This window comes from Oryctolagus cuniculus, unplaced genomic scaffold, assembly GCF_964237555.1.
Source record: "Oryctolagus cuniculus unplaced genomic scaffold, mOryCun1.1 SCAFFOLD_57, whole genome shotgun sequence".
In the NCBI taxonomy this organism is placed as follows: domain Eukaryota; kingdom Metazoa; phylum Chordata; class Mammalia; order Lagomorpha; family Leporidae; genus Oryctolagus; species Oryctolagus cuniculus.
The window spans coordinates 856,670-882,462 of NW_027208388.1; the positions used below are offsets into that span (position 1 = coordinate 856,670).

The window sequence follows — 25,793 nt, forward strand, 5'->3', positions numbered from 1 at the left end:
CAGTTCAGTGAATAAACAAAAAAATGAATATTAATATAAACACTTGACTCCAATACATACTTGACTGTCAAAGACATATTTCAAAAAATACACACAGAAAGGTGAATTGTTGATTACACTGATTTATCACATGAGATATTCGTGTAGATAAACCTGTTTCTCTTTAATGTTAGGCTGGGCAGTTAAGTATAGTGAGACTACTTACTTTAGCTGTTATTGCTATTCACTATTGAAATCTGCAATTTCTCTCTACATGATCAGTTCTAAAATTTTAACAGGTATGGGTAAATTTGAAAAAAAAATTAAAAATTAAAAACCCTCACTGTAAAAACTGCTAAAGGCAAGCCTGAATACCTCGCAGTACCTATGGCTGAGTAGATAAACAACTGAAGTACGCCTCCCAGGCATGCAGGCACCAGGGGCCTAACACCTGTGCCTCATTAATATACAAATAAATCTGCTCTTGGGAAACAACTGGAAATTCATTGTCCCAACTCATTTACTGAGTTTGAATAAAGGAATTAGACCCATATTCCCTGCATTTTGTACCAAACCAAACACTAACAATCATTTTTCGGGGCCAGCGCTGTGGTTCAGCGGGTTAACGCCCTTGCCTGAAGTGCCAGCATCCCATATGGGAGCCAGTTCAAGACCCAGCTGCTCCACTTCTAATCCAGCCCTCTGCTATGGCCTGGGAAAACAGTAGAAGATGGCCCAAGTCTTTGGGCACCTGCACCCACATGGGAGACCAGGAAGAATCACCTGGCTCCTGGTTTCAGATCAGCACAGCTCCAGCCACTGGGGCCAATTAGGGAGTGAACCATTGGGTGGAAGACCTTTCTCTCTCTCTGCCTCTCCTCTCTCTCTTTGTAACTCTGACTTCCAAATAAATGAATAAATCTTAAAAAAAAAAAGAATCATTTGTCAACAGTGGAGGCAAGTAAGATTGGCTTTATGAATTTTTCTCAAATTTTGTAATGTCACAAATAAACCTATAATTTAAAATTTATCATCAATGCTGAAACCCTGGTAACAATATCTTGAGAGGCTTGCTGAAAAGAAAGCCACTGGAACCTCTAGTCATCCTATCCACATGTGCTTACAGTCATTACCCACCACACCCTATCATCTGAGGAGAAGACAATCTCACATACTAGGCTAACAGCCATGAATATGACCGACTGAACGCCTGAAGCTCAAAAATCTGACCACAGGAAAGACGCATCTTCCCCAAAGACCTCCAGAAGTGCAACTGAAGTAAAAAGAAATTGCTAAATTTTGTCTTATATAAAAACGTATATATAAGAGTACATCAAAAAGTTCATGGAAAAAAAGTTCAGTGCAAACATTTCAAAATTCATGTATGGTTCTATCTTGAGACACATTTTTTTTTCATGAATACTCACAATAGAGGTATGTGGAGAGAAGGAGTGTGTGGGTAGGAGGGAGGGAAGAAGAGAGAGAGAGAGAGCACAAATAAATAGCAAAACTCTAACAATGATGTCATCAAAATGTCAAAAATTCTATTTATGAACAAATATTTTACATAAATCTCCTCTAACCTCTGCAATAACCCTCTGGAGAGAGTGTTTTTTATCTTCCTTTCCAAATGAGGAAACTAAGGTTCAGAAAAAAACTAAATAATTGGTGGAGAGAAAAAAGGAATGAGAATTAGAAAACACACCTCCCTGGAATAAGATGGAAGACAAGAGACACTAGAAGGACACATGATACTCCAGATATTATGGGCAAAATTGCTTCTAGCAACAAGGCAAGGTTGAAATCCGTGATTTCTTCCCCAAATGTTTCATTTTTGAGTACCACAATTAAGGACATAGAGATGAGTTTTCACCAGTTTCACTCAGAAGGTAGGTTAACAACAGCTGTTGTGAGTGTTCATAACCTGGGTCATTTAGGTGTACAAAAGCCTTGAATGGAATAGTTTAGAGGCATGGGCATTGAAGGGTTCCTTTTAAAGGCTGGAGTGCCATCTAGTGGTGACTATTCTACCTTGCAGGCACTGGGTCCCTGAAAACAATCAGCACCAAGTTGGGAGAGGCACCCTATGTAGGTTTCATCTCTACACTGATGTTAATGGACCAGAGGCTGTCATGGAACTACTGTGTTGAGGACTCTGAACCTATCCCTCAGAAAGGAACACTGTGCCTGACTAAAAACAACGGCCATCAGTGTCATCATTTCTCAGGGAATCAAACTTTCACAGCAGCAACTGATGCCCTCCCCCTTAAGAATTCCTGCTTAGATAGCGCCTCATCCCGAAATAGTTTTCTCTGACATGGAAATGCACTAGACTATGCAATGAACCCTTATAAATAGTAAGTACATGTAGCTGATGATTACAGAGGAATATCTATTTCTAATTATATTAAGTAATATTTTCCAAAGATATGAACATAAATTTGTATGAGACTAGAATTTTTTTTTTTCTGTCACAAAGGCGTTTAGTTTATTCTATCACGGATACTCCGGGGTTCACATTTCCAGACGCCGCTCCTCCTTTACAGAAGTTCAGGGAAGGGACAGCAGCTGGCCGCCTTGGGGGGGGTGGTGCTCCTGGGCTAAGGCACTGCCCTGTCTGGCTCTCCTGGTGGGAAGTTCCCTCCCCCTGCACCCCCCCAGCCTGCCCCCCCCCGCCCAGAAGCCAGGGGCCACCTCCTGGGGTCCCTGAAGACCACTGGGCTCTGCTACCTGGCCCTGGCACTGCAGAGTGCCCCCACCGCAGGAAAAGGTGGGGAGGGAGGAGAACCCCAGTTCCAGGGAGCCGGTGTGCCTACTCAGGCCTTGGAGGCCTGGACACACCTGGGCACGCCCACTGTTCTCTGAGGGTCTGGCTGGAGTCCCCCGCCCACCCTCGGCCCCAGCTGCTTGCCAAGAGACCAGGATATTGTGCTTTGGGGTCAGCGCTGGGGCGGGGATGGGGTGGGGACTAAGGAGCTTGTGTTTTAGCAGGGGGTGCCGACCCCCCCATACACACTCGGGGTGGCTGGGGGCTAAGGCACGGGCCAGGCTGAGACTCCCCACCAAAGCAGGCTGGTGGTGATGCTGTTGGAAGGGTATAGTGTGGGGCGACCCCCTTTGGTCCTCCCCACCCCACACCGGAACCTCCCCTAAAATGCTCCACCTGGAAAGCGAGATCTTCGGGCACAAGGTGTACACAGAAGTCAGAGCCAGGGGGCAGAAAGGTTGGTAATGGGGGGGAGAAGGCGAGAGGTGTGGGGGTGGGGAAGAAGCCTCCGTGTGCACGTGTGCGCACACACTTATGCACACACACTCGTGTACACACACACTTGCCCTAGGCGAGAACGAGAGGAATGGTGAGAAGAAACTGCCAGCGGCCCAAGCAGACCCTGCTCTGCCCCTGGGGGAACCAGGCCCACCCAACCAGCCAAGGCCAGGGACCTCCCTTGAAATACAGCAGTGGGGGGGGCAGAGAAGTTGAGGGAGGGAGGGAAGCAGGTCAGACCCATGGGTCCCGTGTCAGGAACACGCAGCCACACTCCACACACACGCACGCGTGCTCCGCTTGCCTGCCCAGCACATGTCCCCCCCATATCCTGCCTTCTACAGTGCGCCCCCACCCCCACTGGGGACCTGCAGGTGGGCTGGTGGGGTCAGACCCAGTCCAGGTGGTTTGAAAAATAAAAGGAAATCTTATACTAAAATATTTCAGTAGCTAAAAAAATGTTCTGTACACGGGTAGGGGCTGGGTCCTGTCCCGGGTGGGTGGGGGCGGCAGGGCAGGGGCGGGAGTGGGAAGCGGAGGAGAGGACAGCAGCCCCACCCCTCCAAGCCTGCTCCCCGCCCCCCATTCCAACCCCGGTCCACTCTGCCTTTTACCTTCATTCAAGTTGCACGTGTGCATGCACACACACACACACACACACACTCACACACAAGAGGCTCCTTGGCTGAGGATCTCCCTCCCTGGGACTCCAGGGGACACGGGAAGGATGGAGGGGTGAGAGCAGGTGCTGGGCCACCCCCAGCCACCTTAGGCTGCTTGTGGCATTGCTCTGAGCCTGTTGGCTCGGCTGTACCACGGGCAGTGCCCACGGCCTCGCCTGCCCCGGCCCCCAGGCGCAGGGACTGAGGAGGAGGCAGGAAGGCGCTTTGGAGGCCTGGAAGCACTGGGGGATGGGTGGGGGTGCGGAGGGGTCCTGAGCGCCCCCCTCCAGTCTTAGTGGAGGCTGAGGAAGGACTTCCACCAGGCAGGCCCCTGCCCGGTGCCCGGACTGGTGTGTGTGTGGGGGGGGCACAAAGCTTGGGGTGAGGGAAGGGGGGAGCCATGTGTGGAAGAAGGAAACCCGGGCCTGCCCCCCGCCCCTGCCTGTCCGCCCTTGCCGGCCCTGCCCACCCCGGCCAGCAGCTCACACTGGGGAAGGGGCTGGGACGGGGGAGGGGGACCCAGGAACATGCAGCGACCCCCGCGGGGCCTGGGGAGGGACAGACAGTAGCTCCTGACCAAGGTGTGTGTGAGGACATGGGGGTGGGGGAGTGTGACGGTCCCCCCAGGTGGGGTAGGGGAGTGTGACGGACCCCCCGCGTAGGGTGGGGGGAGTGTGATGGCCCCCCTGGGTGGGGTGGGGGAGTGTGACGCCCCCCCCGTGGGGTGAGGGGAGTGTGATGGCCCTCCCGGGTGGGGTGAGGGGAGTGTGATGGCCCCCATGGGTGGGGTGGGGGGGAGTGTGATGGCCCCCCCCTGGATGGGGTGGGGGAGTGTGATGGCCCCCCTGGGTGGGGTGGGGGAGTGTGACGCCCCCCCGGGGTGGGGTGAGGGGAGTGTGATGGCCCCCCTGGGTGGGGTGGGGGGGAGTGTGATGGCCCCCCTGGATGGGGTGGGGGAGTGTGATGGCCCCCCTGGGTGGGGTGGGGGAGTGTGACGCCCCCCCCGGGTGGGGTGGGGAGTGTGACGGCCCCCCTGGGTGGGGTGAGGGGAGTGTGATGGCCCCCCTGGGTGGGGTGGGGGAGAATGACGTCCCTCCTGGGTGGGGTGGGGGAGTGTAACGGCCCCCCTGGGTAGGGTGGGGAGTGTGATGCCCCCCCCCTGGGTGGGGTGCGGGAGTGTGACGGTCCTCCCGGGTGGAGTGGGGAAGTGTGACGGCCCCCCCGGGTGGAGTGGGGGAGTGTGACGGCCCTCCCGGGTGCGGTGTGGGGGCGCGGTTACTGCAGGGCCTCGGCCGAGGGGCCGCCTCGCCCCATAGCTGGCCCGCTGGAAGCTGTACTCCCCGCCCATCACCTCCGGCTCCATCTTGCCGGAGTCGCTGATGCAGGCGGTGTAGGGTCGCCCTCGGGTGAGCAGCTTCAGCTTGGGCATCCAGCTCTGGCGCAGGACCTGGCGCGCATTGGGGCACACGCCGGCCGCGATGGCGTTCCTCTCACTCTCTTTCAAGTTCCTGCAGTGGTTCTTGAGGGCGTGGAGGGTGCGGCTGTCCAGTGGTTTGCCGGTGCCACAGCTGGGGGCCAGTGCGTTCTGGTCAAAGGAGGAGGCGAGGAGCGGCAGCGGCAAGACCTGGTGCCGGGTTCCTGAGCTGCGCCCTCGTGTTGCACACCTTGGCACCTGTCACCAGCTCCGGCTTCTCGGCTTCTCGGAGGGGCAGCCCTGGGCGCGCCCCCTGCGCCGGGGCCTCGGCCTCCACCTCCATGGCCTCCATGGCCTCCGCCTTAACAGCAGCGGCAGAGGCATGGCCACTCACTGTTAAATTTAATTGTTTTAAAAAATGATGTACAGCCGGCGCCATGGCTCAGTGGGCTAATCCTCCGCCTGCGGTGCCGGCATCCCAGGTTCTAGTCTGCTACACGGGTCTGGGCGCTGGATTCTGTCCTGGTTGCTCCTCTTCCAGTCCAGCTCTCTGCTGTGGCCTGGGAGTGCTTTTTTCCCTCCATAATGAAACATCAGGGCACATCACTGACACATTTTAAATACATATAAAAACAGAATGCACAATTATCATCAGCCTAACACGAATATCTTCATATGTCTAGATGAAACATGTTCCCATATGAGGAGGCCCCACTGAAACAAAAGCAAAGAACACCTCCCTGCATGAGGACTGACTGCTAGAGTTACGATGATTTTTAGGTTAAGGTTTGGACTGAGAAATCCTGAGATTCCACCTCAATATCCACAAGGACATAAAGAACTGAATTTAAAAAAACCTTATGGACTGTCAGATATAATACCTGATTTTGTACAAAAACATATTTTTCCTTCAAAACTAAAATTTAGCAGTCTCTAAAGTCACATTAAAGTAGGGAAATTCAATTATTCTTTCATAAAAGCAATCAAGAAAATGTGCATAAGTTTAACTTTATGGAATGTTTTTACCTCATTTTTAATTTCATAAAACTATAATATATAATAGGTAATTCTGTTATTTTTTTAAAACAGGATCAACATTTAGGAATGAGGTGAGGAAAGGACACTGTACCAGGAAATCTCTGTGAAATTATCTGAAGTGAATAAATTTTCTATTCTGTGGTCTACTGTGATTTCTTTTGATTTTTTTCTTGATTTACTTGAGAGACAGAGAGATATAGAGTGAAACAGAGATAGAAAAAGAGATGTCCCATCCACTGGTCCATTCCCCAAATGGCTGCACAGCCAGGCCTGGACCAGCCCAAAGCTGGTAGCCAGGAATTCAATCCACAGCTCCAATATGGGTGGTAGGGACTCAAGTACTTTGGGCATCACCACTGTCTTCCAGGGTCCACCTTGGCTAGAAGCTGAAATCGGGAACTGGAGCTAGGGATCAAATTTAGGTACTCCAATGTGAGATGTAGGCATCTTAACTGATAGGCCAAATACTTGCCCCTAAAGGCATTTCTGATATCATCAATACATAAGGAAAAATTCCCTTCTTTGAGACGTTTCTCTGCATATCTCCCCCACTCTCTTCTTACTGCCATCCTACCTCATTTATGTTGGTATGTAGGATAACTGACATAAGCTTGATGTCTAGCTTTCTATAACAAGGTAAAGAATTGGCCACACAGTTTGTAATGTAAGCAGTACTGAAAAGGAAATACTTATATAGTCAAGAACAAATTTTTTTCCAACAATTTAAAAATAGGCATTTATTTAGTAAAATCCCAAGTCCTAATTAAAAGGTCATTTTACCTCTTTTTTTAAAAAATGGATTTATTTATTTGAAAGGTAGAGTCACAGACAGAGAGGGAGATAGAGAGAGATCCTCTTTCCACCAGCTCACCTCCTAAATGGCCCCAATACCCAGGGCTGAGCAAGGCCAAAGCCAGGAGCTTGGAAATCCATCCATTCTCCCACATGAGTGGCAGGGGTCCAAGTGCTTGGGCCATCCTCCACTGCTTTTTCTTCAGGCATTAGCAGGGAGCTGGATCAGAAGCAGAGCGTCTGGGACTGAAACCTGCCCTTCTACAGGGTGCTGCTGTCAAAGGTGGTGGCTTAACCCATTGCACAATGATGCTGGTCTCCATCTTATCTCTTAAAGCATGTTTTCCAACACTAGATGGACTCATGGAATATTATAAAAATAGAAATAGATGTTTCTGTTAAATATTTTCTTTTTAAAGATGAAAATAAGTTACAATTTAAGTGAATCCATCATTCACTGTACAAGTTCTATACCACCACTATCCAACAAAATTTTCTGAGAACACAGAAATATTCCATAACTAACTGTCCAAAATGGTAACCACTCATCACACATAGTAACTGAGAAGTTGAAATATGGCTAATGCAGTTGAAGAATTACATATTTTATTTTAATTAATTTAAGTCAAAATTTATATGGCTAATGGTTCCCATATTGACAGTGAAGCTCAAAATATTTTAACCATGAAAACACACACACACACAGGTTTTAAAGCAAAACTGTAAAATTTCAAGGAATATAGAGATAAATCTACACATGATACATAATCATTTGTAGTACAACTGGAGAAAGAAAACAAACATTAAAAGTAAAAAGGTTCAGACATTTGACCTGGTGGTTAAAAAGCCAGTTAACATGCCCACATCCCATATCAGTGTCTGATCTGAATCTCAGTTCTACCCCCCATTTCTAGCTTCCTGCTAATGTACATTCTGGGAGGCAGCAGGTGATAGCTCAAGTACTTGGGTCTCTGCCACCCAGGAGGGGACCTGAATTGGTTCTCAGCTCCAGTGTTTGCATGGCCTAACTGCCATTGTGGCATTTGGAGAGCCAACTAGGGGATCTAAGCTTTCTCTCTCTCTCTCTCTCTCTAGCTCTCCAACTAGGGGATCTAAGCTTTCTCTCTCTCTCTCTTCTCTCTCTCTCTCTCTCTCTCTCTCTCCTCTTTCCTCTCACTGAGAGTGTGTGTATTTGTGCATTTCTGTGTAACTAAATACAATTCAATTTAAAAAAAAACTTTGTTAACTAATACATGTGGTCAAATAAATCAAAATAATTCCTTAAAAGAGGCTTTTATACAGTATGTCATAATTCTAAATGCATAGTGGCACTAGTCAGAACTATCAGGTAAGCATGTAAGAGTTTCTTTTTCTTTCCTATCCCTCTCATTGCCTTTTCCCATGGTATTTCTGTCACCACCACCACCCTCAGCCACTGTCTCCTCTCACCAAACTCTTGTCACATACACATGTGAAAGTGAGGAAAGTCCATCTTCAGTGGCAACAGTGTTAGCTCTATTAGGTACCAATGGTGGTACCAGATATGGATATAACCAGACTCAGCAACAGATTGTCTAAAAGAACTAAGAAAGGACAGGTTAAAAAGAAAGTAAATGGGTCATGTGATCAACTTTAGTTGAAGGTCAAATATGAACTTCAAATTTGTTGGGATTAATGTACTTGAATAAACAATTCACAGAGGCTTATGGAGATGTACATCACCACCTAAGCCTCCTAAAAAAACTCACTAAAAATCATTACAAGGTGAACATCCTTATCCAAAATGGTTAGGATTCAGAAGTGCTTCAGATTTTTAAGATTTTGGAAGATCTGCATAGACTTTACTGGCTGCACATCCTTTATCCACCTGCAGCGCTAGGCAGAGTACCAATACATTCCAAAACTTTAAAGTTGTTTTCGCCCATATGTGGTGTACAGTTCAAAAATACATGGCTATGTGTCCCTACATTAAATAATGGTTTTGTCTGTAGACCTCTCCTTTCTATTTTAGAGGCATTTCTCATATGCCCATCAGGGCTATCTGTTACCAGTCCATTTAATGCTCATACAGTAGTCCTCGCTTATGTGCAGTTTCGCTTTCTATGGCTTGTTATGCCTGGTCAATGAGGGTCCAAAAATATTAAATGGAAAATTCCAGAAGTAAACAATTTCAGAGTTGTAAACTATACGTGGTAATGAGTGGCGTGATGAAATCTCATGCCATTGTGCTCTGTCTTGCCCAGTGTATCCATGTTGTGCACACTACCACCCATTAGCCACTTGGGAGCCATTTCAAGTCATCAGAGTGGCTGTTAGGGAGTCACAATGCTTATGCTCAAGGAAGCTTTATTCTGTTTAATAATGATTCCAAAGCACAAGAATAGTGATGTGGTAATTCAGGTATCTCACAGAAAAGCAAATTAAAAAGGTAAAACAGTTGGACTTATTAAAGAAAAAATATATACCCTGACGTTGACCTACGTTAGGGATGAAACTTTTATCAATGATCTTGTGAGGGGAGAAAAAGAATGTCAGGCTACTTTAGCCTTGTACCTAAAATTACAGAAGTTTCAGCCATAGTGTGTGATAGTAAGGACTTAGTTTGGAGGGCCAAGGCGTGAATTTTCTGTGGTTTCATGCATCTACGGATGTACACAACACTCCTGAGGTCTTAGAATGTACTAGGGAATAAGAGGAGACTACTAGACATTAGCTTTTAGAAATCTCAAATCTATACACCTTTGTCATTTGCTCAGACTTTACACTTATTGCATATTTCAGTCTATTTTGACATCATCATCTTCTTAAATTTTAAATAAAGGGAGAAATGAGAAATAAGACTAAATGGAAGAAAATAGGATTGATTGGTAAAGCCTTCCTGTGATGAAATATACTTTAATCAGCAGACCTTTCAGCCATTCAATTATTCTCCTCTAAGTTTCTGATTATATTCTGGTTGGTTAGAGTATGCTGGTTCACTCTCCAAGTGACTACATCGGCTGGGGCTGGTCACTGCTAAGCCAGGATCCAGGAACTTCATCTGGGTCTCCAACATGGGTGCAAGGGCCTGAGCACTTGAGCCATCTTCTACTGCACCATCTTTCCCAGAAACATTAGCTGGAAGCTGGATCAGAGTTGGAGCAGCCGGGATTTGAACTGGTGCCAATATGGGATGCTGGCACTATAGGCAGCAGTTTAACCAGCTGCACCACAGTGCTGGCTCCAGGAGTAGTATTTTTCTTACTAATTTTTCAAAAACAGCTTTTCCAAATCACAATGAAAGATTAACCATTTTCTTTTTATTTCCTTTTCCAAATTAAATTTTCATCAAAACTCTGTTAGCTCTAAGTGACCCTATTACAAAAATTTTAAACTATTTTAAAGTTCAAATACTTTAACAGAACCTAAATCTGGTCCTGATTTTCCCTTTGGTATATTAAATTTGCTATTGTGTTATCTATATTCCTAATAATTTGAATATTCCCCCAACAAATGCCATAAAAATTTAATTATATGACCACAGATATCTTTACTTTTATTTTATTTTTTGACAGGCAGAGTGGACAGTGAGAGAGAGAAACAGAGAGAAAGGTCTTCCTTTTGCCATTGGTTCACCCTCCAGTGGCCGCTGCGGCCAGCACACTGCAGCTAGTGCACCGCGCTGATCCAAAGTCAGGAGCCAGGTGCTTCTCCTGGTGTCCCATGCGGGTGCAGGGCCCAAACACTTGGGCCATCCTTCACTGCACTCCCAGGCCAAAGAAGAGAGCTGGCCTGGAAGAAGGGCAACTGGGACAGAATCTGGTGCTCCAGCAGGGACTAGAACCTGGGGTAATGGCGCCACAGGTGGAGGATTAGCCAAGTGAGCTGCGGTGCTGGCCCCATAGATATCTTTTTATGAACCAAATAGATGTTTCCAGAAATATTACTGTAAAATTGAGGTTTAACACCCCCCAAAATCTCATTTTTCTATACAGCCTTTATAGTAGTGCCATTAGGTGGTGATGGCAAAGTGACTTGGTCCGTACACACATGCGAGAGACCTAAATTGAGTTAATAGCTCCTGGCTTTGGTTCCAGCCATGACAGTCATTTAGAGAGTGAACCAGTAGATGGGAATTCTCTTTCTGTGTTTGCCTCTGTTTCTTTCTATCTCTGCCTCCGAGTTGAATACATAAAATACTATGATTAGAAATGGCATCTAGTGATATAAAAGCAGGAAAATGGTTGTGACCATGAGAAGCCTTGCTCTTTGTAGCATCAGCTGTTCTCCCATGTTGCTCTGTATTTCTTTGCATCTTATCAGCAGAATAAAACATTTATTTTTCTTGATAATGGCACATGTCACTGTACTCTCTCACAGAGAACCACATTCCAAAGCGATGACCCCACCTCTTGGATGCTAGTTTTGTTTCTAAATCAAAGATGCCACCTAGGGTGATTACTGATGCCATAAACAAGAGTGTCAATTTGTTAAGTCAACAACAGGAGTCACTGTGCACTTACTCCTCATGTAGGATCTCTGTCCTTAATGTGTTGTCCAATGTGAATTAATGCTATAACTAGTACTCAAACAGTATTTTACACTTTGTGTTTCTGTGTGGGTGCAAGCTGTTGAAATCTTTACTTAATATATATTAAATTGATTTTCTGTATATAAAGATAATTGAAAATGAATCTTGATGTGAATGGAATGAGAGAGGGAGCAAGAGATGGGAGGGTTGCAGGCGGGAAGGAAGTAATGGTGGGAGGAGCCACTTAATCCATAAGCTGTACTTTGGAAATTTATATTTGTTAAATAAAAGTTCAAAAAATAAAATAAAATAAACAAGATGCCATTGTATTTTCATTTTTCTTCTATCCTTGAACCTGGTTATAACACTGGGAAAATAAAATATGTTCTGGGATCCATTTCCACCTTCCTCCATAAATTCAGCATCTGGATCCCATCATTCCTCACCATGCTCTTTGTGTTTACGACTGCTCCTAAATTTGTAGGACCAGCAATCTATATTTCTGTGAGAAATAATACCAGCTACAAAGAACAGAATGTATCAGTGCCAGAACCAAACAGACCAGAACATTCGTGAAATTTCCTATTGACAGCTTAGAGAAATCATTAACAACAGTGCTGAAGTCTTAATAGTTTGGAATAATTTGGATAGAAAGAACTTAATATTTGTTTAATGCTTTTGTATTTCAGGTAATAAGTAACAGGCTTTAGATAGCAGTGTTAAATGTTTGGACCTTAGATTAAGACTGCCTAAGCTCTGCCATTTACTACTTGTATGGACTCAAAAAAGCACCCAAATTTCAATCTCCATTTGTTATAAAAGACAACAGTACAATTTACCTTAAAATCATATTATGAGTATGAAATAAGGTAACACCCATGAATCACTACATGTGTTGTCTGGGACATAGCAGATGAGGACTAATTACTGTTATTTTTTCATTATTTGCTCTAAAAACCCAAGAAAAGAAAAATAATGCTCAGTAAAGTAATGGACCTTGCAGAAAGAGCTAGCTACAACTACTAGCCCAGAGACCAAGATCGTTAATTTGCCATCTGTTTTCAAAGACTGTTCTCTTCACTATAAACTATCTAACAAAAACATCACCTGTGCAATGACTCTTGCAGAATACAAGAGGTTTTTCAAAAGTTCGTGGAAAATGTGCGTTATCAAAAACACTGTGCATGGCTTCACACATTTTTGTACCAAGGTAAATCTAGCTTCTTATTCCATTCTTCATAAACTGTTTGCAGTTACTTTGTATCTTTTTTCCATAAACCCCATTCTTAAGTGAATGACCTTGAAAATATGTTCCGAATTCTACCAGCTCCATCAGCCAGAATCAGAAGTGCCAACCAATTCCTATCTTATTTCCCTTTCTGCTACAATCAATTCCTATTTCTCTACATGTGTCCTCCTGAACCTGTTTGTTCCAATGTTCCTTGAATACAGTCATGATTATATTAAGCACCAGGCATAACCTTATTAAAGGAAAAAGAACCTAGACAGGCGAGGTCTATCTGAACTGTACAGGTTGTGCCTTTAATCACCTGTATTGTGAGAAACCCACAGTCAGGTTCTCAACCTAATTGCTTACCACTCACGTCTTTTGAGTGTGTATTCCTGCTTTTCTGTGTTGTGCTTCTTCTTTTCTCAAATGCAAAGAAAACAGATTCTCCACCATGGACCATTACAGTCATTTCAGAGATAAAATACCCACGTGGAATGTTCCACAGCTCATCACTGATCCTATGATAAATGCTGCGTTCCCTTATCACATTTTATTAGTAAATCCCTGCTTATACATCCTATTCTCAACTCAAATCTGCACCAACTTTCTTACCTCAACCCAATTACCACCTTTTGCACATTACTAAAATTGGTGAACATCTATTATCATTGTACATGGAAAGCCTAGCTTTAAAGTTAGGAAGAACTGTCTTCGAACTCTAAAGTTTGAATTTGTAAACCATATGTTCTTAAATTGTGTAAAAATCAATGACTTGCTGTACTAAGCAAGTGAAAATTATATAATGTAAGATACGTAAAGTATCTAGTAAGTGCCTCTCATGGAGTCTGTATTTTACAATGCCTTCCACTATTGAAGATAATGCACAACTGTTTTGCTTGGCACATACTCCCTTTTTGGGTCTTTAATTTGGTTAGATATTTTAATAGTGATAGTTACAATTTATTTTGCTTAGCATTATGTGGAAAATTTAGAATCTCTCATGTTGTTGTTGCCTAGAGTTCTGTTTTCTCCTTACTGTGGCATGCCCTCATCCTAACACTTCCTGAGCTAGTGTTAAACTATGACTCAGTAATCTCAAATTGCACTTCCAAACACAATGTATTGCTCACAATACATGATCCTCAGCATACTTTGTGTACGATCCCACAGCTAGATACTTGCCATCTAAGAAGAACACATGGGAACACAGCAGGCGTGTTACACACATAATTAGAGCGAGGATCACCAGAAATCAGTATTTCCAGAACACTCAGTATTTTCTGATATTCATTTGGAGTTCTTAAAAAGATTTATTTATTTCAAATTCAGAGTTACAGAGAAAGGGAGAGATGTAAAGAGAGAGGTCTTGGGGCTGGAGCTGTGGCTCACTTCGTTGATCTTCCATTGGTAGCACCAGCATACCATGTGGGCACCGGTTCTAGTCCTGGTTGCTCCTCTTCCAGTCTAGCTCTCTGCTGTGGCCCGGGAAGGCAGTGGAGGATGGCCCAGGTGCTTGGGCCCTGCACCCACATGGGAGACCAGGAGGAGGCACCTGGCTCCTGTCTTCGGATTGGCGTAGCACGCTGGCTGTGGCAGCCATTTGGGGGGTGAACCAACAGAAGGAAGACCTCTCTCTCTGTCTGTCTCTCTCTCTCTCTCTCTCTGTCTAACTCTGCCTGTCAAATTAAAAAAAAACTTGGAAAAAAACACATAAAGATCTTCCAGCTACTGGTTCACTCCTCAGATAGCTGCAACAGCCACAGCTGGGCCAGTCCAAAGGCAGGAGCCAGGAGCTTCTTCCAGGTCTCCCATGTGTTTAGAAGGGGCCCAAACACTTGGGCCATCTTCTGCTGCTTTTCCCACGCCATTAGTAGGGAGTTGGATTAGAAGTGGAGCAGACAGGATACAAACTAGTGCCCATAGAGGATGCGAATATTGTAGGTGGCAGCTTTACCTGTAGCCCCTCAGATACCCATTTCTATTTTTGTGTAATTAAAAACATTCCTCTCACAAAAGCATTCAAAAATATTTACTAAAACTCTTTAACTGTATTGACTAAAATTTCTGCACCAGATTTTCACGTAAAGAACACATTCTGAACATTTCCAGAGGACACTGAATTTTTTAAACCCCTGACCTAAAAGACCATGCTTCCATTGAAACAATAAAGAGATATTTCATATTCCCTCTAAGTGTCTCTACATATTTTGATGTTCTCTTTTAACAAATGTTCTACATTCTTTATATCTGTTACAGGGAGCTGAGTACATTAAAGGAGAACAAAGGCCAAAGGCTTCAGTCTGAAATAATAGATGTCCTATAGACAGACATCAGTATTGTGGACTAAGTTGAAATAACCAGAGGCATGAATAAGCAAACGGTAAAAGGACAAACATTTGAATTGTTCTCAGATTTATATACACTGATTCAAAAACCTCCATTTCAAACTATTTAGATCATCCGTGGATCCTGGTAGGTATAACCACCAATGGGCCACTGGCTCCTTACATCGGATCTTCAGCTATGGCTCAGTCACCTAACCCTTCAGTTCTTAAGAGTGCAATATTACTCTTTCCTCTAGAATCCCACTCCTGAAGTAGGCAAGTTCTATTTATATGAACTAAATCAATTTTCCAACAAAATCATATTTCTTCTCTGATTTTTGCTTAATAAATGAATCAAAATAGATATGCAGATAAAATTTTAAAAAATCTGATCCCACAAATGTATGCTCCCATAAGAATTTACCTATATCTCATGGTGACTATCCTTTCTTCATCTCTTTATTTATATATATGATTTATAGTTAATACTTAGTTCTTGAGAATTTCATCATACTTCATATGATTAAATTGGAATGTCCATAATATTTTGATTATATATGCATATATAATATTCTAAACATTTATTGCTATACAGATTTTTGTAATTACTTTACAGACATTAACTAGTCTATAAGTGATATGAAAAAAGCAGGTAACATTAATTTGTTCAGCAGTAGAGAACAAGTTAAGTGCAGAAGAGTATAGTCCAGTAAGGCAGTTGCCAAAGTAATGACTCAGAAAGCATCACAGGGGTTCAAAGAAGAAATCAGCACTCTACTAGGTTTCAAGGGGTGGGTGGGACTGAAATCTCAAAGAGATAAAACATAAGGGAAGAGTAGCTTTAGCAACCTGTGTAAGCACAGGGGAAATTCAGATTGTTTAGTACAGTTCGCTTTGTCCAAGAGTATCCCTATAACATATTTCAGACTGCTACGGTGGAAAAATCCATAGAGTACTTTGAACAACAGTGAATTTACTTTCTTATTGACAGGGAACATTTCTAAGCAAACTTCAGAAGTCATTATAGAATGTTTCCCATTATTATGTGTATAATGGGTGTGAGGTTGACTGACTATTGGCAGCCAGGATAAGGAAGTGTAAAGAAATGTGGTCTACACATCAGAGTCAGAAGATGACATAAAATGTGATGATGAACTAGGTGAACTCTGCTGTCTTACTTCGCTCACATTTTGATCTGTTAATACTTTTAAAATGTAGGGAAAAACCATCTCTTTCACGTCAGTTTTTTTTTTTTTTTTTTTTTTTTTTTTTTTTTTTGACAGGCAGAGTGGACAGAGAGAGAGAGACAGGGAGAGAAAGGTCTTCCTTTGCCGTTGGTTCACCCTCCAATGGCCGCCGCTGCAGCCGGCGCACCGCGCTGATCCTGGCAGGAGCCAGGAGCCAGGTGCTTTTTCCTGGTCTCCCATGGGGTGCAGGGCCCAAGCACCTGGGCCATCCTCCACTGCACTCCCTGGCCATAGCAGAGAGCTGGCCTGGAAGAGGGGCAACCGGGACAGAATCCGGCGCCCCAACCGGGACTAGAACCCGGTGTGCCGGCGCCGCAAGGTGGAGGATTAGCCTATTGAGCCACGGCGCCGGCTCTCACGTCAGTTTTTAAAAGCCAACTTCAGGTCCTGTCATCATCAAGGTTTTTTTTTTTTCTCCTTGCATTTAGCATAGAATGGTCCCTATGGATATCCTTCCTCTATATTCCTACAGAGTTCATTACAATTACACCGAATGTTAATAATCTATTTTATTGATTTGTAAATGTTTGATAAATGTCATTTTCTCATATGGATTTTAGGTTTGTGGGTAGGTGTTTGTGCCTACTAAATCAGATACTACAGCATTAAATGTTTAAACATGCAACAGATTCTATCTCTCTGATGAATGCATTGAAGATGGTCGCCTAAGGTTTATGAGAAGTATTTGCAAAAAGGACTCGGTGTCGAAGTTAGTATATTCACCTTGACGTTTTCTTTAAAAATATTCATGTATTTATTTGGCAAATTAGAGTTAAATAGAGAGAGGGAGACTTGGATAGGATCTTTCACCTGCTGATTCACTCCCCAGATGGCTGTAATAGCTAGGGCTGGCCCAGGAAGAAGCCAGGAGCTTTTTCTGAGTCTCCCTTGTGGGTACAGGGGCTCAAACATTGGCTTTTCCCCAGGCCATCAGCAAGGAGCTGGATTGTAAATGAAGAAGGCAGAACAAGAACCTGCACCCTTATGGGCTGCTGGCATCACAGACAGCGGCTCCACCTGCTACACCACAATGCCAGTCTCTCACCTTGCTTTTTAGGAGGATGAGCAATTAACATATGATTAAAATGCTTTATGTATAATTAGTATATTTAAAATACGTAACTTTAAAATGTCTGACCCCTTTAGTAAAAAATGCTATATTTAGAAACAATACAAAAACATTATCAAACTGAAAACTTGTTTAGTAGGAAACTGGTAAATCTAAAACATATTCTACTCTTAAGATCTTACGAGATGACATGTGAAATCACAGACATACTGATAACAAGTCAAAATCTATTCCTTACATGGATGAATCAATGTTAAACAAATCTTTCAGACAACCTTTCTCTTCTGAAGTTACTTACAGATACACAGTCTATGAAAGGTAAAGGTATTTTTAAATTATCAACTCAATAAAATGAGTAAAGAGGGTTACTACAGTCACTTGAAAAAAATCTAATTCTCTCCATGTCTCCACAATCTAATTGTATTATTTTATATAAACAATAAAAATGGCCAACTGAGATTCACCAACACATTTGTAGAAACAGTCTGTATTTATGAAGATTCAATATTTGATGTTTTGAAACCAAATAACAATGTATCTGCAAAAATTGATTCCAGAAAGTGTAGCAATGACTTAATTTTCTTAAATGTCACTTTTCATAATTTAAGGATACTCAATGTCCCCTAATCCTATTTGATTAATAAAGGGTACTATTAAAAACATATATCACAGGTATAGTTTTGAGTTTTATAGCAGTTTAAAGCTGACTTTAACATTTGTCATAGATGAAAATGAAGTATTTCATCAGTTGTCAGTAAAAATCGTATTTCATGTATATTAAAATATGAATTGTTCCCTACTGTGAAAGTTTTACAGTTCTACAGTAATATTAACAAGAGTTTATGATCATATATAATGTGTTGATGTGAAGTATCACTTAGATCTGTCCTTTCCTGCTTCCCTGGGTTATCAAATTCCCTTTCCCATTTGAGTACTAAATGGGAAGTGCTGGACTTTTAGTTCACCCACTTGAGGAAAATGTGGGCTATTTTTTAAAATCTTAAATCAAAAACACCTATGCAAAGGGCAGTCTTTCTTAATCTTCACCCAGACTACTGAAGAGGACAAAAGGCTTCCTTCACAGAAAAGGAAAGAAAAGGAGGAAGAGAAAAGCAAAAGGCCAGGCAAATGGGGTGCCAAGGATAGACGTCTAGGGAGCCTTAATTGGGGACTCTGAACTTGTTCTTGACAACTCCCCACAATATATAGGAATAACCCGAAGTAACAGAGACTGGTACCACGATCCCTACATGGAATCCTCCAACCAACAGAATCTCCAGACACATTCTAATGTCTTAGAACTGTTAGAAAATACCAGAGAGAGGGTAACACAGATTGGCCTAGCAAGGGGTGGACATAGAGGATGCCTTATTCTTGTGGAACTGAGACTGCCTAGGAAGGAATTCCTTCTCTGAGCTTCTCAGAGACCCAGAAACCATGGAAAGATGCTAGGGCTTTCACTAGCTTGCCTCTCCATGCTGTCACTCCAGTCAGTTCTCCAGAAGAGGAAAAATCCTGGTCAAGTTTGGAGATGATCATGTATTGAAGATCTAGGGGAAAGTAGTCATTTCTCTGTAGAATTCCTGACTTCATGAGACTGGAGTCGATGACCAGTGTGACTTGGAATGAGCCATACAGCAGAGCATGAATAATTCTGCTTATTGTTTCAAAAACCCACCTTCTCATTTTATTGTTCTTTTGTGATTCTTTTAGCTTCAATTTATTTCTGCTCTGAGCCTTCTTATTTCTCGCCTCCTGCTAATTTGCAGTTTGGCTTGTTCTTCTAAATTTCTGAAATGCATCATTAGATCATTTATTTGAGAAACTTCTCTTTCATATAAGCATTTAATGCTATAAGTTTACCTCTTAATATCTGGCTGTATCCCACAGGTTTTGATATGATCCAGAAATCACACTACTAAGTGTACACCAACAGACATGAACACATCATATCAAAGAGATTTCTGCACCACCATGTTTATAGGCTAACTCTTCACAATACTCGAAATACTGAATCAACCAAGGTGTCCATCATAAGAGGAATGAATAAAGAAATGTGATACACACACACACAAAAGGGAATATTATTCAGCTATAAAACATGATGAAATTCTATAATTTGTGTCAAAATGGATGCGACCAAAGGTCATCGTATTGAATGAAATAAGCTGCACACAGAAAGACAAACACTGCATGTTCTCTCCTGTAATGGGAGCTAAAATTAAAACAAAGTATAAAAAAACAAAAACAGATAAATGCCAGTCTGTATTGTATTGTTGCAGATAAATATTATCAAATTATTTTATATCTTTGTCAAACCAATGGTAAAGAATGATGTAGTACTGTATATTTAATGATCTGTTTATGTAAAAAATTACTGTATATGAATGGAATGAATATCTTTTCATTTGATTATTGTTTATAGCCCTTGCCTACATTCCTGCTGAACTATGGTCCTTTCACTTCTAACTTATTGATCTGTGAATTTAGTGGATCATTAATCAGTAGATTACAGTTCTTCTTAGGAAGGAAGATGGAAGAATGGAGGGAAGGTGGGGAGGATGGAAGGAGGGAGGAGAAAGCAAGTATCTTTATATTTTTAGAATTGTATCTAAGAACTGCACTGAAACTGTTCTTTTCATATTACCATGAGAATTAAAAGGTCATGAAAAAGATGTTATCTGATCTGAGAATGGCATGCCTTTGAAAATGAGTAGCAGGATACAACCAGATTCAGAAAACAGATTGGGTGAAGATCCTGGTGGCCACAGCCAGGAGATAATTGGCTGCAAATAAAGACAGCCTCTGTTTGGTTTGTTTTCATTTTTCTTAGTCTTACACAGTGATTCTACTCAATCCCAGCCTTCCTAACTACACTCCCTTAGGAGACCTTGAACATTATTTTCGAAGTTTAGAGTCAGCAACCGTCATAAGGAGGAATAAAAACAGTTGAATTTTTCTAATCTCAGTTCTACATGAGCCTGTTTCAAACTGAAGCAATTGAAAACATTACCAGGGTTAACTGAATGTAGTGGATTGGGACAGAATCACTTGCAGATAACTTGCTACATGGGCAGAATGAAGCTTCAGACCCAGGAGTATTTCATGTAACTCATGTTTTACATTTATTTATATGACAGAAAATATTCAGTTATATTTGCTATTCAAATAAGTCACACTGCTTATAATCAGTTTATATACTGTTTATAATCAGCTGTTATTCCCTATTTCTATTGGAGGAAAAAACTTTTGGATCAGAAAATACTTTACAATTTAATGCATAATTCAGTTGGGGGATGAAAGATAATGGTTTCCTATCTATAGGTTCTAAAAATTGCAATAGAAAGAGAAAACTTATCTCAAGCACTAAATACTATTGCTTTCTTCTAGTCATTAGTTGAAGAGAAGTTCTCATGTATAAATGGATTGCTAACAGAACAGAGCATATAATCATTTTTAAGTATATTAGTTTCATATGCATGACTATTTTAACCCTATATACTTGTGACTATTTGTCCATTCATGAAAGTTTGAATAGTTTGCCCTATCAACATCCTTAGTTTTACAGTTTTAAAATAGATGTCCCTTTATACTGGTGATTTATGCCTCTCCAACACAAAGAAAACAATTTATGCTATGTAAATTCCTGGAAACAATCATGCCATGTCTGCCATAGCAGTAGTGAAATTGTGAAGAGAAAGGACCATCCATCAACACTCAAAGTGCAACTGGAATAAGCCTTTTCTTCATCCTTCATGTTTCCTAAGTATATTAATAAGCAGGGTGTACCCATTTAAATTCTGAGATGAAATATATAAAATTTATATATATATATATATATATATATATATATATATATATCTTTCTTTTGGGATAATTTGTATCCTATTTAGGATCTTGCCTATTGAAGCTTACTGGCTGCTCCTAAACCCATGATTTTTTACTAGTGGTTATACTAAAAAAAAATACTGCTTGAATGAATGTAGGTTAAAGGAAAGACTCACATAAGAGATGTACTTTGGTAGTTAACTGTGATCTTTTGTTCACAATACCTCTATGCCATCAGAAACCTTTAATACCTTTTGGATAAGATCAAGTTTAATACCTCTGTGTTTCAAATTCCTTTGTCTTCCTAAGCTAATGATGGAGATAGTCAAAGTGTTGGAAACCAACCTATTGGGTAGGCTACTTGAACTCATGCTATCCTAATGTTTTTTGGTACAGGATAGCATTTCTGAACTTGGAATTTTGTGATGTTTGCAATTTTTATCAAAGTCCTACAATAGCTCTGAAAATTTAAAAAAGGACTCTAACAAATTTTTTTAACTTTTATTTAATGAATATAAATTTCCAAAGTACGACTTATGGATTACAATGGCTTCCCCCACATACCGTCCCTCCCACCCACAACCCTCCCCTTTCCCACTCCCTCTGTCCTTTCATTCACATCAAGATTCATTTTCGATTCTCTTAATATACAGAAGATCAGCTTAATATACATTAAGTAAACATTTCAACAGTTTTCTCCCACACAGAAACATAAAGTGAAAAATAATAGATGATTTTTTAAATGATGATGAAATCAGATCAGAACTATTGTCATGTTTAATCCCAGTGAGAGTCAAGTTGGGAATTGATAATTTCTTTCTTTCTTTTTTTTTTTTTTACAGAAGATCAATTTAGTATATATTAAGTAAAGATTTCAAAAGTTTGCACCCCCATAGAAACACAAAATGAAATATACTGTTTGAGTACTCGTTATAGCAATAATCTCAATGTACAGCACATTAAGGACAGAGATCCTACATGAGGAGTAAGTGCACAGTGACTCCTGTTGTTGACTTTACAAATTGACACTCCTGTCTATGGCCTCAGTAATCTCCCTATGCTCCAGTCATGAGTTTCCAAGGCTATGGAAGCCCTCTGAGTTCTTCGACTCTTATCTTGTTTAGACAAGGTCATAGTCAAAGTGGAGGTTCTCTCCTCCCTTCAGAGAAAGGTACCTCCTTCTTTGAAGACCTGTTCTTTCCACTGGGATCTCACTCACAGAGATCTTTCATTTAGGTTTTGTTTTTTGTTTTGATTTTTTCTTTCTTTTCTTTTTTTTTTTTTTTTTTTTTTTTTTTTGCCAGAGTGTCTTGGCTTTCCATGCCTGAAATACTCTCATGGGCTTTTCAGCCAGATTGGAATGCCTTTAGGGCTGATTCTGAGGCCAGAGTGCTGTTTAGCAGGACATCTACCATTCTATGAGTCTGCTGAGTATCTCGCTTCCCATGTTGGATCACTCTCCCCTTTATTCTGTTGGTTAGTATTAGCAGGCACTAGACTTGTTTATGTGCTCCCTTTGACTCTTAGTCCTTTCATTATGATCAATTGTGAACTGAAAGTGATCACTTGGAATAGTGAGATGGCATTGGTACTTGCCACCTTGATGGGATTGAATTGGAGTCCCCTGGTATGTTTCTAACTCTACCATTTGGGGCAAGTCAGCTTGAGCATGTCCCAAATTGTACATCTCTTCCCTCTCTTATTCCCACTCTTATGTTTAACAGGGATCACATTTCAGTTTAATTTCAACACTTAAGAATAACTTTGTATTAATTACAGAATTAAACCAGTCATATTAAGTAGAACAGACAAAAAGACTACTAAGAGGGATAATGTATTAAGTTGTTCATTAACAGTCAGGGCTATGCTGATCAAGTCACCATTTCTCATAGTGTCCATTTCACTTCAACAGGTTTCCTTTTAGGTGCTCAGTCAGTTGTCACCAATCAGGGAGAACATATGGTATTTGTCCCTTTGGGACTGGCTTATTTCACTCAGCATGATGTGTTCCAGATTCCTCCATTTTGTTGCAAATGACTGGATTTCATTGTTTCTTACTGCGGTATAGTATTCTAAAGAGTACATATCCCATAATTTCTTTATCCAGTCTACCGTTGATGGGCATTTGGGTTGGTTCCAGGTCTTGGCTATTGTGAATTGTGCTGCGATAAACATTAGGGTACAGACCGCTTTTTTGTTTGCCAATTTAATTTCCTTTGGGTAAATTCCAAGGAGTGGGATGGCTGGGTCGAACGGTAGGGCTATATTCAGGTTTCTGAGGAATCTTCAGACTGACTTCCATAGTGGCTTGACCAGTTTGCATTCCCACCAACAGTGGGTTAGTGTCCCTTTTTCCCCACATCCTCGCCAGCATCTGTTGTTGGTAGATTTCTGCATGTGAGCCATTCTAACTGGGGTGAGGTGAAACCTCATTGTGGTTTTGATTTGCATTTCCCTGATTGCTAATGATCTTGAACATTTTTTCATGTGCCTGTTGGCCATTTGCATTTCCTCTTTTGAAAAATGTCTATTGAGGTCCTTGGCCCATCTCTTAAGTGGGTTGTTTGTTTTGTTTTTGTGGAGTTTCTTGATCTCTTTGTAGATTCTGGTTACTCACCCTTTATCAGTTGCATAGTTTGCAAATATTTTTTCCCATTTTGTCCGTTGTCTCTTCACTCTCCTGACTGTTTCTTTTGCAGTACAGAAACTTTTCAATTTGATGCAATCCCAATAGTTGATTTGGGCTTTGACTGCCTGTGCCTCCCGGGTCTTTTCCAGAGATTCTTTGCCTGTGCCAATATCTTGAAGGGTTTCTCCAATGTTCTCTAATAACTTGATGGTGTCAGGTCGTAGATTTAGGTCCTTCAGTCTCCCACTGGGTTGCCAAAGTTATGGAATTGTAGTGTCTCTGGAGAGTACTCACATGAATTCCGTGAGTTCTCTCCCCCACCGTCTCTTTTTTCACAGTCTCAGTTCAGTAGCACCACAAATTTACTAGGTCCTAATCTCCTGTTAATTCGCCCCGCCCAGAGTCAGGTTTTTCTGCTAGGCTCAGGGCCGGTGCAGACCTGAGGTTGCTCTGCTTATGACGTATGGCCAAGATGGCGCCTGCTCTTTGTCTTGCTCGCCCTTGAGATGTGAGCAGAGAGAGAGAAACCCGTGTCCGTACCAGTCACCTTTTTTTTCTCTCTCTCTCTCTTCCAGTTAGCCTGGTGAACTTTCCCCCCCCAGGGGTCGTTTCCTCTAGTGTCCTCTCTCCACTTGCCTGCTGGTGTCTTGGGCTATTGAGGTTCAGCTCACCTCGTGTTCCAGCGCTGGTGTGTTGAGTCTGCCACTGGTGTCCCGAACTGTGGGCTCCCACGCTCTCCACGCAGGTCCACTGTGAATCACGCATTCAGGAAGAGTTTCTTCTGCTGTTTCCTCCCCTACTCTTCCTTGAACCTGCAGTATCTCCACTTTTATTAAACTGTCTCTCCCCGGACTATCAGTGTGCTCCCTTCCTATTCCGCCATCTTGCCTCCTCCCTATCCAACTGAATCTTTTTAAAACCCTTGGAATATGAAACTTGAGTTCTCATTTCTTACATGTAAAACACATCAGATATTCCATGAAGTACATGCCTTGACCAATCCCTGTAACTAATAGCTCAATGAAGATTCGATCTTCCTAAGTGTCTTCTAATAACATTCTTACGTATTCTGAGAGTCAAGATATGAATTTACACTCAGGCTATGTAAACTAAACAGGACTTCAGCAGGGAACAGAAATTACACATCAAGTATACACATACCGAAAAGTAAACAGTACAAAGAGATGAACTTTACTGTAATTATTTCTAGAAAGAGAAAATTATCAGCATGTCTATTTCTCAAGGGGGAAAGAGAGGGAAGGAGTAAGGAGAGGTCAGGGCAAAGGGGCCATGGAGAGAGAGAACAGTTCTCTGAAGGCACTTAGCTCACTGGCCAGGCACAGGATAAGGGGTCAGCAAATGACCATGTATGGTACATCCGTACGTTGGAGTGAGTCCTCTATAAGGACACAAACAGTATGGTCAGAACCAAGAAAAACACATCAGGTATCATTAAGGCCACGGTAGGTTTGTTTGGAAGATCTACTGGAATCAAATCATTTTACCAGTGGACCTCAGAATACCGGAGTCATGTAAAGTACAGAAAACTGATATCTAAACTATAAAGTGATTTGCCTGTCATTACAACATAAGGACTGCCATGACAGAGATGATCTCCTTAATAAAACTTAATAAAAAACTCACGATTCAACTGTGCTGCTCAGTAACTTGCAGCAAGTCCTTTTGAGCAGAAACACATAAAGTCATTTAAGAATAATTACTGCTAGCGATTTGGACTATACATTAAGAGCTCTGTGTTGTGGAAAGAAGCAGCCATCAAAGAAGGATGTACTTTTCTCTGACGG

At 42.1% G+C, this 25,793-nt stretch overlaps 2 long non-coding RNA genes across 2 annotated transcripts in view; one reads left to right on the forward strand and one right to left on the reverse strand.

The window, feature by feature from the left end:
• The window catches only part of LOC103346819 (copine-A), an 84,671-nt gene that overhangs the window by 47,466 nt on the left and 11,412 nt on the right, over positions 1–25,793 (reverse strand). The window lies entirely within an intron of this gene.
• LOC138848398 (uncharacterized) lies at positions 12,639–15,313 on the forward strand. Its single transcript, XR_011386153.1, has 2 exons — positions 12,639–12,870; positions 15,148–15,313. It is a non-coding gene; the product is annotated as an uncharacterized lncRNA (long non-coding RNA).